We start from the raw sequence: 17,571 nt of genomic DNA, 5'->3' as shown, positions 1-17,571 counted from the left end.
ATCGGTTCGGAAAATGTCAAGCACTTTTCTGCAGCAGGGAATGACATTTTCTGAACCGACTTTGGGGCCCCATATCTCGGGGCCACTTGATGCTAGGAATCCCAAGCTTTAGATATGTTGTAGTGCTAGTTCCACTGGGTTTAAACACCAAATTTGGGGTTCCTAGCATCAAGTGGCCCCGAGATACGAGGCCCCCAAAGCCGGTTCGGAAAATGTCATTCTCTGCACCAGAAAAGTGCTTGACTCGAGTATAAGCCGAGGGGGGCACTTTCAGCACAAAGAAATGTGCTGAAAAACTCGGCTTATACTGGAGTATATACAGTAGTTGTAAGAGGATTGAAGAGACCGTAGAATGCTCTACTGTAGTCTGTCTACCCTATCTCCATTCAGATATAAAGGACATCCTCTCTCATTCATTCACTGCTAGCATGCATATTCAAAATGCACCAATTTCTTTGACAGTGTTGCATTACAATAAAATGACCATTAGGAGCAGCTATACAATCATTTTAGTAACAATTTTGTTTTTTCAACTTGTATTCATATAATAGGTAGGCCTCTGGCTTTAAAGAATTCCAGCTTGGAACAATGTAACTATGCATAAAATGGAAAATGTGCAATCCCTCTAGAAGCTGGAAATCACTATAGTAGGCACCATTACTTCCAGTGATCTGCACTAACTTCTGGATCACTAGCCATGCAGCACCCCCCGCTGAATCATGAACTCAGCATGATGCCAGCTAGGCACGGCATCAGAGAATGCCTTGCATTTTCTCATCAAATGCAAAGAATTTGCTGACTCGACGAGGAGAATGATGTCACCACCACTCCTCTCCACCGTCCAATCAGAGAATGCTTTGAATTCACTGAGAAACTGCAAAGCATTCTCCAAATTATGCACATGTCGAGCGGCCGACCTCCTGAGTTCACAACGCAGCAGGGCAGCCACTTGGCACAGGACCCAGAAGTGGGTACAGTTTACTGGAGTACTGGGGTCTACTGCAGTGATTTCCAGATTCTAAATGGATCCCACAGGTATGGTAAATGAATAGTTGGCCCAGTGTAAAAAAAAATCTCATAGCTGGCATTCTTCTTTAATACTGGAACAAGTAGTGGGTAAAGTCACATTAAAGTCAGAACTCCTAATCTGTCTACTTGCTTTTAGGCAGCGACTCAATTTGTTAAAGCCACTGGATCAGCAAAGGGACTAGAATCTTCAGAATGAGAGGTCAGGAGTGATGGTATAGTCTCTTAATAGAAGTTTCTTTTAAAATTTGTTCACACTAGGTGCGGTGACTGGAGTTTTCCTGCACCGGGCCAACACCAGTCACCATAAGGGCACACTGAAAATTGTTTTTATATTGTTCACACTGCAATAGAGCCCCTGGGTGCCAAGCTGTGCAGTGTGGGAAAAAGCATACACATTAAGCAACAGAGCGGAGCTCACCCAAAGGCTCCATGTACTGTCTCTAAGTGCCACAACGGACCTGCAGTGCATAGAAATAACAAATGTCATTTTGACATTTAATAAAGTTGGAAAAAAAGAAAGTATACAGTGTGATGTGCTTAATTGTTCATCACTCCACCCCTGTGCCACACCTCACACTGACATGTGCATGCACAGTAAACCCTACGTTTTATGCAAAATCAGCTAACCGTTTTCAGTTTCAACCAGACATCCCCCACAGTACTTCTTTTGGCCGCTAGATGTCCTCCGACGGATTGTCATCATTCAACCCATGTGGTCCTGGACCTGCCCCAGCCTGTGACTGGACAGTGAACGGATAAACAGCACAGTGATGGGCTCCTTTCTCTGTTGCCCTGCTTTCTCTCTCCTATCAGCACACTTCTGGTCAGTACATCAAATGATTGGATGCATGTACTGCACACCAACCTCTGCTCTACAGGGACTGCAAGTGGTAGATACCAGGTCAAAATCAGGTGCTTACAATGCTTGCATTCAAAATATAAAATTTACTAATGAATAATGATTACAGAGCTGCATTGAGTCTTTAGTTCTACAGTTCCCTTTAAATAGTGTAGGCTATTTTTACGGTTTTTGTAATGCTGTCAGAATCCAGAAGCAAATAAAAAGCAGATGGGTGGAAGAGCAGAAAATTACTCTAGCCTGGTATCTGCTCTGTTATGAAACTATGCCATGCTTCATCACTCAGGACTGTCATACAATTCAGAGATACTGGAGGGACAAACTGCTGCTGCCTTGGTCCTGCCAAAAATGACAAGAACTTTATGCACATTAGCACCGTGTACATTCCAAACAAAGTGTTATCACTGCAAGGACAACACTGCTAACAAAAATATCCGCAAACTTAAGAGGAAAATTACAAATGGAACAGTAAGGCGACAGCAGAAGGTCAAATAAATACAATTAACTCATTCAAGGTGCATGGTCTTGGAAACATACCATTTTCCAAAAGTATTGAGACATGTAAAAAATGCAAACTGTATATGCTTTGAAAAGAATTCTAGATTTAAGTGGATTACCATGAATGTATTTATTTTTTAAATAATGGCGTGGAATAGGATTAGGATCTATTTTACGGTTGTCTTGCTTTAAGAAAATTTTAAAATTTACTGTGTTCTAATTAAAGCAGTATTAAGACCAAAAGCAAACATTATATTGCAGCTTACCAATTCTTAGCTGTGATGGCTGCATTAGTTTTCAGCTCTCTCCTATTTTCAGTTGATGATCCAGCAAGCAAGTCTATCATTTTTCACCACCTCAAGCTCTCCACCAGCATGTATCGGTTTACAGAGATGAGACAAACCATTTAACACTTACAGGGGTGATTAAAATCATCAGCTTTTATTCATGTAAAACCTTTATGAAATAGGAAAGAAACGGTTTGCTGTAACTTATTATAAAGTGTGAGCTGGAGTTTGGCTTCAGTTTGTTAGTGCATCTAAATCTGCTAATACATTTAACACAACCCTCCCCCCAGACTGACAATGCTGCTGTCTCTCCACTGCTCATTCCGCAGGTGAAAACAGAGGGGGAAAAGCCAAACAAAATGGATACAGCCACCATATCGAATGATTGGCAAGATGAAATATTATGGTTTTGGGTTTAACACCACTTTAAAAGTGGTCACTATGAACAGGAAGTGAAGGAAAACCTAAAACGGTGATAGAGAGCAGGAAAAAACACGGATCTTGCAACCCTTAAAAACCCTGTCCAAAAACTTTACAAACATTACCTTTGTGGTTGCTTCAGTGATAGGCGTTTAGGTCAAATTCTAGAGTGCTATTAAAGCAGAACTCCACCCAAAAGGGAAAGCTTCGCTTGTTCGCACCCTCACCTGCCACATTTGATTTTGGTACTCCTTACTTACAATTCCGGCGCCTGCACCCAAAGTCGACTGACAAATCGGCTCAGGGTGCCAACATCGTAGGATCCCTATATTAAAAGTCAGCAGCTACAGTATTTGTATACTGGGTTGTGAGGAATAGGTTTACATCTTACTGTCATCTGGTTGTCAAGGATGCTGCAGGTGCCAGCTCCTCAACCAGCTAGTAATTGAATAAATTCTTTAAATAGCACGTGGTTAGACCACGACTTAAATGTTAAGCCACTGACAAATTCATACCATCTGCTCTGTGTCCTAATGCTGTGTCCACCTGTGTGAGTGATTTATAAAAAAATAAATGCCGATTATACCTCATTTCAGAGCACCGATTGGAGAAGGATAGAGCTGGCCGGTCACGTGATCGCAGCTCTGAAATGAGGTATAATTTTTTTTTTTTTTTTATAAATCACACAGCGAATGGTATGACGATGTAAAAGTTATTTCAGCAGCAGGAGCGGTGGAAGCATGCACTGTCACAAGCTAACAGGTAGGGAGGAGAGGAGGGTGAGACAGCGGCATGTAAACTGACCATGGTGTCAGGGCTCAGCCGCCATGATGAACCGTGGTTAGTTTACAAAGGGGTTGGCAGAAACAGGCAGGATCAGCCAGGTATTTAAGGTAATACAGGGGGCCAAATTACACACCACAAGCACTGTATAACATGCTTTAACCACTTCTCGCCCGCCATATTACAAAATGACGGCGGCAAAGTGGTTTAAATATCCTGACTCACGCACTGGGTTGATCAGGGATGACCCTTATCCCTCGCACACAGCACATCCCCGATCAGGGTAAGCAGCCAATGAAATTGGCTGTTTACCATGTGATCGGCTGTGCCCAATCACAGCCAGTCACAAGTATAAGCCCTCATGCACACAGGCTGTTAAAAAAACGTTATGAAAACGCCAGTATCTTTGCAGTGATTTTTTTTTTAAAACTTTTTTCAGCGTTTTTGCAATAGCGGTTTTTAGCGTTTTTGAGCATTTTTCCGCGTTAGCGTTTTTTTTTTTTCAAATTTTTTTTTTTTTTTTTTCAATGGATCAAAAACGCTAAAAAACGTTGGTGAATGACGTTTTTGAGCGTTTGAGCGTTTTTACAGCTGAAAAACGTCTCTCAGAACCCACTGGTCCTGGGTTTTTTTTACAGCTTAAAAACGCCTATGCCACTTGCAGCTCAAAAACGCCTAGGTGGGCATGAAGCCATAAACTAACGTAGACAGGCCTTTTTAAGCTGAAAAAAAAAGCTCAAAAAAGCAGCTGTAAAAACGTCCGTGTGCATGAGGACTAAATATTGTGGCGGTTTCCAGGGATCTCTCCTTCTCTCACACCGATCATGTGAGGAGAGAGGAGAGATCTGAGATCTGTGAGTGTTACAGTTTATTGTATTACTGTAGCTGCACAACATAGCCCCCCCAATAAAGAGAACCTGTCACACAACCCATCAGGATCTGTCACACAGGCCGCCATCAGTACCATCTGAATCTGTCAGCCCATCTGTCACACAGGCCATCAGTACCGCCATCGGTACCACCATCACTACCGCCACACAGGCCCGTCATCAGTACCACCTCACAGTCCCGCCATAAGTACCGTCACACAGGCCATCAGTAACCTGTCAGTACCATCACACAGGCCCGCCATCAGTGAGCTGTCAGTAGCACCACCAGTATCGTCACACAGGCCCGCCAAAAGTACAGCCATCATGTCTCAAAGAATTTATTCAGTGGAGGAGGCATAGAACATCCTTACTATGTCGGCTGATGAGAGCAGCGGGGAGTTCCCATCATCTGATTCAGAATAAGAGCCAGTGGAGGGTAGTGGATCTGAGTCCAAGTCAGCGGAGGAAACCGCCCCCTTCTAAAAGAATAAGGAGATCAGGACCAAGATCAGAAGACCTGCCTACCACCAGCAGCGTCAGACCCCAGGAAGGGGAGCCCAGTACAAGTACTGGAATTACACATCCAGCCCAAAGAATCCAGGCCCAGTCCTACCTTCTTATGCCCTGGCAAACCCCCTATGGTTGCCTGCCAACTCAGGATCTGCTATGATCCCCCCTTTCACCGCACAGCCAGGTGTGCAGCCCAACACTTCTCTATGCAGAACAATTTATTGCTGCCAACCCCAATTCGTCCTGCGCCCATATATTTGATTGGCAACCTCTCACACTAGACGAATTCAAATTGTTTTTGGGCCTTACTTTTAATATGGGGCTTACAAAGAAAAACGAACTGCATGCCTACTGGTCTACCCACCCCATGCCCATTAATTCTGCTGTCATTGCGTGGGAGTCCCCCCAAAATCCATACCAGACCTAAAGGTTCGTTATGGATATTAAGGGGAACCCTACGCAAAAAAAAAAAAAAAAAAAAAAAAAAAAAAAGGAGTAGGCCCCCCTCAAAATCCATACCAGACCCTTAGCCGAGCACGCAACCTGGCAGGCCGCAGGAAAAGAGGGAGGACTAGATCGCCGCCCCCCTGAACCATACCAGGCCACATGCCCTCAACATGGGGAGGGTATTTTGGAGTAGCCTCCCAAAGCATCTTGTCCCTATGTTGATGGGGACAAGGGCCTCATCCCTAAATCCCTTGCCCGGTGGTTGTGGGGGGTCTGCATGCGGGGGGGGGGGCTTATCGGAATCTGGAAGCGCCCTTTAACAAGGGGACCCCCAGATCCCAGCCTCCCCCCTATGTGAATTGGTAAGGGGTACATTGTACCCCTACCATTTCACAAAAAAAAAAAAAAGTGTCAAAAATAGTAAAAGACAGAAGACGCTTTGGGACAAGTCCTTTATTAAAAAATAAAAATGTCCCGTGATGTAGATCCATCTCACGCCGCCCGACGGACTGAAAAAAAAAAAAGGCTGCAACAGCTCAGCCTTCATGGGAGGCTCCCACCGAGTGATGACGCTTCTCGGTGACAGCTGGGGTGGATTTAAATGATCAGATGCCTCAACCATATTTGTCAAAGCGCAAGTTCCATTATTGGTATAAGAAAGTTGGATTTTATCCGTTTCATATGGCCCCGTTCAATTAATTTTAACAGGAAGACAACGCCAAAGGAGATGTCGTGTATGCAGCAGTGGAGAAGTTAGAAGAGATACCAGCTATTATTGTCCCCAACGTCCCTCCCAAACTGGCCTGTGTATCTGTGATTGCATCAGAAATTATCATACATCCATCAGCTATTAGTTCACCTTATTAGTAACAGACAGCCATTTCCCCATTTCAAACACCTGTGTGGATCATTTGCCTGCTACCATGTTTCTACCTTCCATGTTAACTGACCCTGGCCTGTTTACCGACGGATGTTTTAACCACATTTCTGACTTCCACGTGCACCAACCTTACTCTGTTTACCTATGATGCCTTTGCCTGCCGTTTTAACCATGTTTCAGACTTCCACGTGCACCGACCTCGGCATGGCCGAATCCACCATATTTTGCTTGCCACTTGAACTGATCTTTTGCCATTCTACTTTAGTACACAGGGTTCTTACATATGTGAGGGGCTTCAGAATGGCGTTCTGAGCAGAGACAATCAGTTTTTTAAGCAATTGGCAGTGCTTATCAGATTTGATGGATCTCAAATTAAAGAGATCAAACAGGCACACACAGGAGGGATCACTCAGCAGAAGAAAGCATGTCCACAGGCTCATCCGATAGCGGGATCTTTCCTCCTATAGCGGACTCTCCACTGGTTTTCTGCCTTATTAGTGAGGAATATCGTTTCTCCAGGTAGACTCCAAACATGCGATAATTTTATAAAATGAAAAGAGGCTTCATGGCGCAGTACTCAACTTACAAGGTTTGATTCAAAATTTGTAGGCACTGACATCCAACAAAGGGCATTCATTATATTCAAAACAGCTGCGGCTCAATCCAGCCAGCTGATGCGTGGTGACGTCAAGACCTATAGCTCCACCCGACACGTTTCCCCATACAAGGCATCTACTGGGAATGGAGGCTATGTCTGGACGTCACACTCAGCAAGCTCCTTAAATATGCATAGGCAAGAGAGACACAGGAAACGCTTTATCCATTGGTGTCATCAGTATATACGGAACATATTAGCACCAATTCTAAAAAATATATAAATGGTTTGCCTTATTTATACAGGGTACCAGAAACCGTGACTAAAATTGACAGTTGTAAAAAATTGCATATACACAATTAATGATATTGCACGTTTCATAAATACATTGTCACATCAAATTCATCACAGCTTAAAAAGGAAACACTATGTATGTATGAAAATCATAAAGCGTTACCGATTACACAAATAAAAAATAAAAATATACAAGAATATTGGAAGACTCAACTTCCTCTACTCTTAATAACTTGTAGAAAAACATTAATGAAGGTTAAGGCGGACCTACAGAAATCTATCCTATCCACCCAACTTCTACATCCACCCCAATAAAATCAATAATTAATGTTAATAAAAAAGTGGCAATGCATAGAAAAACCAATACATCAGCAATATACATCCTATACATTATGGATGAACGAGCAACTAAAAAAGAAATTGAATAAATATAAAAACAAAAAAGAACAAAAAGAAATTTAAAAAAAAAGAATATTTAAAAAAAAAAAAAGGGAGAAAAAAAAAAAAGGAAGAAAAAGGAAGACAAAAAATTCATGGTAGAGGTCACTATTCTATCTATGATCTATATAGCAATTAATGAAGTAAGGATGGGTTTCTATTATTATACTGGCAAAAATGCCTGGAAACACTGACCAATGAATCCTTTGTGTATGTTGGCAAGGTGTTCCCTTATTCGTACATTAAGTGCCCTTTTGGCTTCCAATATATCAGGGAGAACCACATGGGCACCTAAGGAGGTATATAACCCCTAGAGTCCCACAGGTAATAAAATCTGTGATTTTGTAAACCTTAGAAGTAACATGTAAGGAAAAAGATGAGGTCTTAATTGTTTTGGAAGTTTTACACACAGTACACACCTTGCATGGAAAGAAACCTTTCAAGTTCCCAAACATACTCATTTTTTGAGGTGGATCTATGGCACTAGGTGCCAATAGATCCTTCAGAGTTTGATTTTTTTTCTATATAGAACCTTTGGCTAATCCAGGAGTTTGGGCCCCAGTATTTTGTCACACTTTAAAACCTGCCAGTGTTTTCTAATTACTAACCCACCAATCCTGGGATGAAAAAGTGGTTAAAAAAAACAAAAAAAAAAAAACAAAAAAAAAAAAAAAACAAAGTTATCACTACTTTACCTATTTTTTGGGGGGGCCAGCAAATTTGTTCTATTCAAAAGAGAAACTTCTTGTATTTCTTTATCCAGAACTCCTGAGTCATACCCTCCCTCTATAAAATGGTCTTTCAACACATTGGCCTGGGATTCAAAATCCTCTAGACGGGAACAATTTCTTCCGATACGTGGAAATTGTCCCTTAGGTATGGCCTTAACCGGTTCCTGACCGGCTCCTGTATATTTACGTCGGCAGAATGGCACGGCTGTGCAAACGTAACGTACCCGTACGTTACTTTGAATTGGCCGGCGTGTGCGCGGACGCCGCAAGCTCCGTGAGTCGGGTCGCACGGACTCGATCGCCGTGGGTATACCCGCGATCGCCTTACGGAGAGGACGAACGGGGAGATGCTGATGTAAACAGCATCTCCCCGTTGTGACAGTGTCACTGGATCTCTGCTCCCTGTCATCGGAGCAGAGATCAGTGTAGTGTCACACACAGCCCCTCCCCCCTACAGTTAGAAAACACTCCCTAGTACTGATTTAACCCCTCCCCACTCCCTAGTGGTTAACCCCTTCACAGCCAGTGTAATTTATACAGGAATCAATGCATTTTTATAGCACTGATTGCTGTATAAATGACAATGGTCCCAAAAATGTGTCAAAAGTGTCCGATGTGTCCGCCATAAATCGCAGTCACAATAAAAATCGCTGATCGCCGCCATTACTAGTAAAAAAAAAATTAATAAAAATGCCATAAAACTATCCCCTATTTTGTAAACGCTATAACTTTTGTGCAAACAAATAAACGCTTATTGCGATTTTTTTTTACCAAAAATATGTAGAAGAATACTTATCGGCCTAAACTGAGGAAAAAAAGTTTTTTATATATTTTTTAGGGATATTTATTATAGCAAAATGTAAAAAATAATGCGTGTTTTTCAAAATTGTCGCTCTTATCTTGTTTATAGTGCAAAAAATAAAAATTGCAGAGATGATCAAATACCACCAAAAGAAAGCTCTATTTGTGGGGAAAAAAAGGACGTCAATTTTGTTTGAGCCACGTCGCACGACCGTGCAATTGTCAGTTAAAGCGACGCAGTGCCGAATCGCAAAAAGTGCTCTGGTCAGGAAGGGGGTAAATCCTTCCGGGGCTGAAGTGGTTAACTACTACTCATATGACGTCCTTGACTAAAGGGGGTATTTCTGAATGATGCCTGCAGCTACAGGCATCATTCAGATATCGGCTTTTTCAGCCGGTGATTCCCTGCACCATAAGCAGGGAATCACGTTCTTACAGGTGGTGAGAGGGGGTTCTATGTAATTTTCTAGCAAAAGAATGATGAATTTTACACATAGAAGAGAAATGTCAGAATTGGCCTGGATGGGATGTGGTTAAGCCAGTTAGGGTGGTGACAACTATCTGTTGGAATATATCCGTTTCTGTCTGTGGTTTTAAATAGTTTTAGTTAACAGTAGACCTTGATCCTTAAAAATAACCAAATCCAAATAATTTCACTGATACATTCATAATTGAATCTGATCCCCCATTGATTGTTGTTGAGACTTGTCATAAATGAACACAGATTCCTCATTTTCCTTCCATAAAAAGAAAGGGTCTATATAGCGACGCCAAAAAAGGAGGAGGGACTCATTTAGGGAAAATAGAATATTCTCCTAAAGGGCCATAAAAAGGTTAGCAAGGCTCAGGGCATATTTAGCCCCGATTGCCACCCCTGTACTTTGTAGATAATAATCCCCACCGTAATAAAAATAATTGTGCTCCATAGCAAATTCTAAGTTCCAAAATTAATCCCAAAGTGGAAGCTTTTAAGGGAGTATTCCTTAAACATTTTTCTGCTTGGTATCCCAACTCATGTGGTATAATGGTATATAAGGAGGAGACGTCTGCTGTTACCAGCAAGACGTCCTTCCCCTAACACCACGTTGAGAAATTCCTTTGATATTTTCAATAGAATCTTTCAGAAAAGGCTGGGGTTTTGGTCACTAAGGGCTGAAGAAATTGGTCTATAAACTTCACTATTCGTGAGGTGAGGGAGTCTATGCCACTCGCTATGGGACGACCCGTGGGTGAGCAGGATTTTTTATGCACTTTAGGTATATAATTAGGTATTCGGGGAGCCAATGGTATTAAAAATTCCAGCTCTTTTTTGCTGCCAATTCCCTTCCTATATCCCTCATGAATGATACTATTAAGTAATCTCTTATATACACTAGTGGGATCCTTCTTTAACCACTTCACTACCCGCGTATTGTCAAATGACGTCCACAGATGGGATCTCCCATCCTGGGTGGATGTCATATGACGTCCTGGGCTTCCCGGCCGTCTAGGGGGCACGCGCGCCGCGTTGCTCAGGACCCGGTGCGTGTGCCCGGCGGCCGTGATGTCCGCCGGGCACCTGCGATTGCCCGTTAACCGGGCCGGACCGTGGATCTGTGTGTGTAAACACACAGATCCACGTCCTGTCAGTTGAGAGGAGACCGATCTGTGTTCCCAGTACAGAGGAACACTGATCGGTCTCCGCCCCTTGTACATCCCCGCCCCCTACAGTTAGAATCATTCCCTAGGAAACATATTTAACCCCTTGTGTCCCCCTAGTGGTTAACCCCTTCACTGCCTGTCACATTTATACAGTAATCAATGCAATTTTATAGCACGGATCGCTGTATAAATGTGAATGGTCCCAAAAATGTGTCAAAAGTGTCCGATGTGTCTGCCATAATGTCGCAGTCATGAAAAAAAAATTGCGATCGCCGCTATTACTAGTAAAAAAAATTTAAAAATTATTTTTTTTAAAAATGCCATAAATCTATCCCGTATTTTGTAGACGCTATAACTTTTGCGCAAACCAATCAATATACGCTTATTGCGATTTTTTTTAATCAAAAATATGTAGAAGAATACGTATCGGCCGAAACTGAGGAAAATTTTTTTTTTTTTTTTTTTTTTTAAATTGGGATATTTATTATAGCAAAAAGTAAAAAATAGTGTTTTTTTCAAAATTGTCGCTCTTCTTTTGTTTATAGCGCAAAAAATAAAAACCGCAGAGGTGATCAAATACCACCAAAAGAAAGCTCTATTTGTGGGGAAAAAAGGACGTCAATTTTGTTTGGGTACAACGTCGCACGACCGCGCAATTGTCGTTTAAAGTGCGACAGCGCTGAAAACTAAAAATTGGTCTGGGAAGGAAGGGGGTTAAAATGCCCGGTATTGAACCGGTTAAGATAGTATATGTATCTCTATCAAATAAATGCTCCATTTCACCCAAATAATGCTGTTTCTTTATTAGCAAAATCCCTCCCTCTTTGTTGGCTGGGAGTATAATTAGGTTTTTTCACTTACATAGTGACGCTATAGCCTTGTTTATATCCTTCTAATGTTCCCTTAAAAATTGCACCTGTTGTAGATCCCATAATACCAATTCCTTAAAAACTGTTATACTAGAAGCAGGTTTCCCAGGTGGATTGAACAGGGATGTATTCCGCAGACCTGTCCCTCCAGTATTACCTCCTGTGCAGTGATTAAGATCCCTATTAATTGGATTAGATAGAAAATGTCGCTTTATGCTCAACTTCCTAGCATATTTTTGAACTTCTATGAACATCTGAAATTTGTTCAAAGATTTTTTTCAGGGCATATTTTAAACCTTGGTTCAGTGTTATTTTTTCAAATTTGGTTAATTCCTCTCCACTTATATGAAAAATTCCCTGACGTGTTACCTTTTTCTTTTTTTGGGGATGGCTCTGCTTCCCTCCCCTGCATCCTCTCTTAATCTTCCTTTTTTGTCCTGTCCCTTTCCTAAAAAAATTATCCGTTTTGTTACTTAAGGGGGCTGTTACTGGTGGTCCCTCATTGGAACACACCTGAGTGTCCCGAGAAGGTCCATATCCCAAAGTAGAATATTCTCCTTCATCCTCAGTTTTCATCACAATATTCCTATAGCGATCCAAATCTGTTTACCACAGGGATATATCTCCAAGGGACTCTGGGGGAACCTTCATAATATCCTCTCCCTTATGGTCTTCTTTGAGAAGGATCATATCTGCCATTGTGATCCATATAGAGTTGTCTTCCCTGGTGATAGGGATTTTTTTCAGCCCTTAGTGACCAAAACCCCAGCCTTTCTAAAAGATTATATGCAAATTATCAATGACATTTCTTAACGTTGTGTAGGGGAGGATGTCTTGCTGGTAACAGCAGATGTCTCCTCCTTGTATACCACAGGAGTTGGGATACCAAATGGCAAAATATTTTTAAACTAAGGAACACTCCTTAAAAGCTTCCACTTTGGAATTAATTTTGAAACTTTTAGAATTTGCTATGGAGCACAATTTATTATGGTGGGGATGATCTACAAAGTACAGGGGGTGGAAATGGGGGGCTAAATTTGCCCCGAGCCTTGCTAACCTTTTTATGGCCCTTTGGGAGAAAGATTTTCCCTAATTGAGTCCCGCCTCCTTTTTTGGCGTCGCTATATAGATGACACCTTCTTTTTATGGAAGAGAGATAAGGAATCTGTGTTCCTTTATGACAAGTTTCAACAGCAATGGGGGATCAGATTCACTTATGAATGTAGCAGAGTATCAGTGAATTTTTTGGATTCGATTATTATTTTTTTTTTTTTTAAGGATCAAGGTCTACTGTTAACTAAAACTTTTTTTTAAAAACCACAGACAGAAATGGATATATTCCAACAGATAGTTATCACGCTAACTGGCTTAAGGCCACACCTAAGGGACAATTTCAACGTATCAGAAGAAATTGTTCCCGCCTAGAGGATTTTGAATCCCAGGCCAATGTGCTGAAAGGCCGTTTTATAGAGAAAAGGTATGACTCAAGAGTGCTGGATAAAGATTTACAAGAAGTTTTTTTGTATAGAACAAATTTGCTGGCCCCCCAAAAAAGAGATAGGGAAAGTGATAAGTTTGAGTGGTCTTTTTTAACCACTGAAAAACACTGTCAGGTTTTAAAGTGTGACAAAATATTGGGGCTCAAACTCCTCGGATATGCCAAAGGTTCTATATATATATAAAAAAAAAAAAAAAATCAAACTTTGAAGGATCTATTGGCACCTAGCGCCATAGATCCACCTCAGAAATTTAGTATGTTTGGGAACTTGAAAGGTTTCTTTCCATGCAAGAGGTGAACTGTGTGTAAAACTTCCAAAACAAGTAAGACCTCATATTTTTCCTCACATGTTACTTTGAAGGTTTACAAAATCACAGATTTTATTACCTGTGTGTCTCTACGGGTTATATACCTCCTTAGGTGCCCATGTGGTTTCCAAAATATCGGGAGAACTACAAGGGCACTTAATGTACGAATAGGAGAACACCTTGCCAACATGCGCAAAGGATTCATTGGTCAGTGTTTCCAGGCATTTTCGCCAGTATCATAATAGAAACCCATCCTTACTTCAGGTCATAGCCATAGAAAGGTTCATCCCCCACTGGAGAGGGAATAACCTGAAAAGACATTTCATGTAGAGAAACCAGGTGGATATCTGATATCCAATGTTACAGACCCCTGGGACTCAACGTGGAATGGGATATTAACTGCTATATAGAGGATAGAATAGTGTCCTCTCACCATGAATTTTCGGTCTTCTCAGTTTTCTTCCTTTTTTACCCTTTTTTGAAATATTCTTTCTATTTTTTTGTTTTTATATTTATTCAATTTTTTTTTAGTTATTCATCAATATTTGTATTGTATAGGATGTATGTTACTGATGTATTGGTTTTTCTATGTAGTTCCACTTTTTATTAATATTAATAATTGAGTTTATTGGGGTGGATTTAGGAGATAGGTGGGCAGGATAGATTTCTATAGGTCGGCCTTAACCTCCATTAATGTTTTTCCTACAAGTTATTAAGAGTAGAGGAAGTCTTCCAATATATATATATATATATATATATATATATATATATATATATATATATATATATATTTATTGTGTGTGTGTGTGTGTGTGTGTGTGTGTATTTTATATGTGTAAATCAGTAACACTTTATGATTTTCATACATACATACCGTTTCAATTGTAACCACCAATGGCAGCGGTGGACAAATAGGCGTACCTGTACGTCCCCTTTAAGAGGCGGAGATAGCAGGTGCGTGTGCCCGCCGCATACAGCGCGACCGTGCCCACAGGACTGGCGGACTATGTCTGCCGGTCTCCCGGCGATCGTGTCACGGAGCCGCAGAACAGGGAAGTGGCCTATGTAAACAAGGCATTTCCCCATTCTGCCTTGTGTCATGACAGAGATCACTGCTCCCCATCATCGGGAGCAGCGATCAATGTCATGTGACTTGAAGCCCATCCCCCTCCACAGTTAGAATCACTCCCTAGGACACACTTAACCCTTTCATCGCCCCCTAGTTAACCCTGCCAGTGTCATTTACACAGTAATCAGTGCATTTTTATAGCACCGATCGCTGTATAAATGACAATGATCCCAAAATAGTGTCAAAAGTGTCCACCATAATGTCGCAGTCCTGATAAAAATCGCAGATTGCCACCATTACTAATAAAAAAAATAAATGAAAATGCTATAAAACTATCCCCTATTTTGTAGACGCTATAACTTTTGCGCAAACCAATCAATATATGCTTATTGAGATTTTTTTTTTTACCAAAAATATGTAGAAGAATACATATCGGCCTAAGCTGAGGAAAAAATTAGTTTTTTTTATATAATTTTTGGGGGATATTTATAATCGCAAAAATTAAAAAATAGTGTTTTGTTCAAAATTGTCGCTCTTTTTGTTTATAGCGCAAAAAATAAAAACTGCAGGGGTGTTCAAATACCAAAAGAAAGCTCTATTTGTGGGAAAAAAAGGATGTCAATTTTGTTTGGGTGCAACGCCGCAAGACCGTGCAATTGTCAGTTAGGCCCCTTTCACACTGGGGCGGTGGGGGCGTCGGCGGTATAATGGCACTATTTTTAGCGCCGCTTTACCGTTGTTTTTGCGGCGGTATTCGGCCGCTAGCTTTGCGGTTTTAACCCCCGCTGGCGGCCGAAAAAGGGTTAAAACCGCTCGCATAGCACCGCTACATCGGCGGTATAGCCGCGCTGCCCCACTGATTTCAATGGGCAGGAGCGGTGAATACACCGCTCCTTCACCGTTCCAAAGATGCTGTTTGCAGGAGTTTTTTTTCTTTCCTGCCAGTGCACCGCTTCAGTGTGAAAGCCCTTGGGCTTTCACACTGGACAAACAGCAGCGGCAGTTTTAGGTCGGTTTGCAGGCGCTATTTTTAGCTCAACAACGCCAGCAAACCGCTCCAGTGGGAAAGGGGCCTTAAAGCAATGCAGTGCCGAACAAAAAGTGCTATGGTCAGGAAGGGGGTAAAATCTTCCAGGGATGAAGCGGTTAAGCTGTGATGAATTTGATGTGACAATGTATTTATGGAACGTGCAATATCATTGTGTGTATGCAATTTTTGACAACCGTTGAATTTAGTTCTCATGGTTTATGGTATCCTATATAAAGTATAAGCAATCCATTTATATGTTTTTTTCGAATAATTGTTTCCAATATGTTCTGTATATACTGATGACACCAATGGATAAAGTCGTTTCCAGTGTCTCTCCTGCCTATGCATATTTAAGGAGCGTGGTGTGTGACGTCTAGACATAGCCTCCGTTCCGAGGCGATGCCTTGTATGGGGAAACACGTCGGGTGGAGCTATAGGTCTTGATGTCACCATGCATCAGCTGGCTGGCTTGAGCCATGGCTGTTTTGAATATACTGAATGCCGTCTGTTGGATGTCAGCGCTTACGAATTTTGGGTAATACCTTGTAAGTTGAGTACTGCACCATGAAGCCTCTTTTCATTTTATAAAATATCCAAAGTTTGGAGTCTACCTGGAGAAAGGTTTTCTGCCTTATCAGTGAGGAAAATCGTATCAGTGGAGAGTCCGCTATAGGAGGAAAGATCCCGCTATCGGATGAGCCTGTGGACATGCTTTCTTCGGCTGAGTGATCCCTCCTGTGTGTGCCCGTTTCATCTCTATAATTTGAGATCCATCAAATCTGGTAAGCAGCGCCGATTGCTTTGTTGTTTGATGAACAGAACAATTGATTGTTCTCCTGAAAAGTCCTTTATTGTCATTTGCACCGATTGAAGCACTTTATGGACTATAATATATAATATTGCACTTGCATGATTATAGCACGTTTGCATTTTTATATATGCAGAGAGTTTTTTCATTTTTTTTGGTTGCGCACTGCTTTTGCTGTCGCTGCCCACATCCCTGCCTGCTGCCTGGACTAATGCTCTCCTCTGTGGACCACTGCACTAGTAAAACCACAGGTAACCTTTTGTTATTTGGTATGTACATGTTCTGTGTTAGAAATATGCAGGGCCTTCAAATATGTGATCGGTAGTGAGGAAATTATATGTATAATTTATGCTCCTATAACGCCTGAAGGTGCTACTTTGATGTTGTGCCTCTGTATATGGCCAGGCTGTGTAAAAGTCTCACATGTGGTATCGTTATACTCAGGAGTAGCAGAATGTATTTTGGGGTGTCATTTTTGCTATGTACATGCTATGTGCTGGAAATAGCTTATAAATGCACAACTTTGTGTTAAAAAAAAAAAAAAATGCGGTTTCATTTTTTCCCATGTCTTCCGAAAACTTCTGGAAAAAAAATGAACCGTTCAAAAGGCTCACTAGGTTTCATAGTTTATACGTTGGGTTTTTTTTTTCTTCTTCTTATTCACACACACTCCACATACTAGGAGACACCCCACACGCAATCCATACTTAACCCTTTACCCCCCCCCCCCCCCCTCCATCACAATAGACACTCATTTGGGATTTTATATTTGAAATTCCAATAGCACTAAAAATGAAAATTTCCAATTTGATTCTTGTTCAAAAACTACTACATAAATCAAAAACCAAATGGTATCCTATAAATATATAATTCCAAACGAACCAGTATATGGGGACATTAACAGACT

At 41.3% G+C, this 17,571-nt stretch overlaps 1 protein-coding gene across 1 annotated transcript in view; it reads right to left on the bottom strand.

Annotated features, from left to right (window-relative positions):
- LDLRAD4 (low density lipoprotein receptor class A domain containing 4) overlaps positions 1-17,571 on the bottom strand; it is a 287,939-nt gene that overhangs the window by 162,044 nt on the left and 108,324 nt on the right. The gene's annotated exons all lie outside the window — the stretch shown is intronic.

The sequence above is a fragment of the Aquarana catesbeiana genome, linkage group LG05 (genome assembly GCF_042186555.1).
Source record: "Aquarana catesbeiana isolate 2022-GZ linkage group LG05, ASM4218655v1, whole genome shotgun sequence".
NCBI lineage: Eukaryota > Metazoa > Chordata > Amphibia > Anura > Ranidae > Aquarana > Aquarana catesbeiana.
This window is presented reverse-complemented; position numbering and strand designations above follow the sequence as displayed.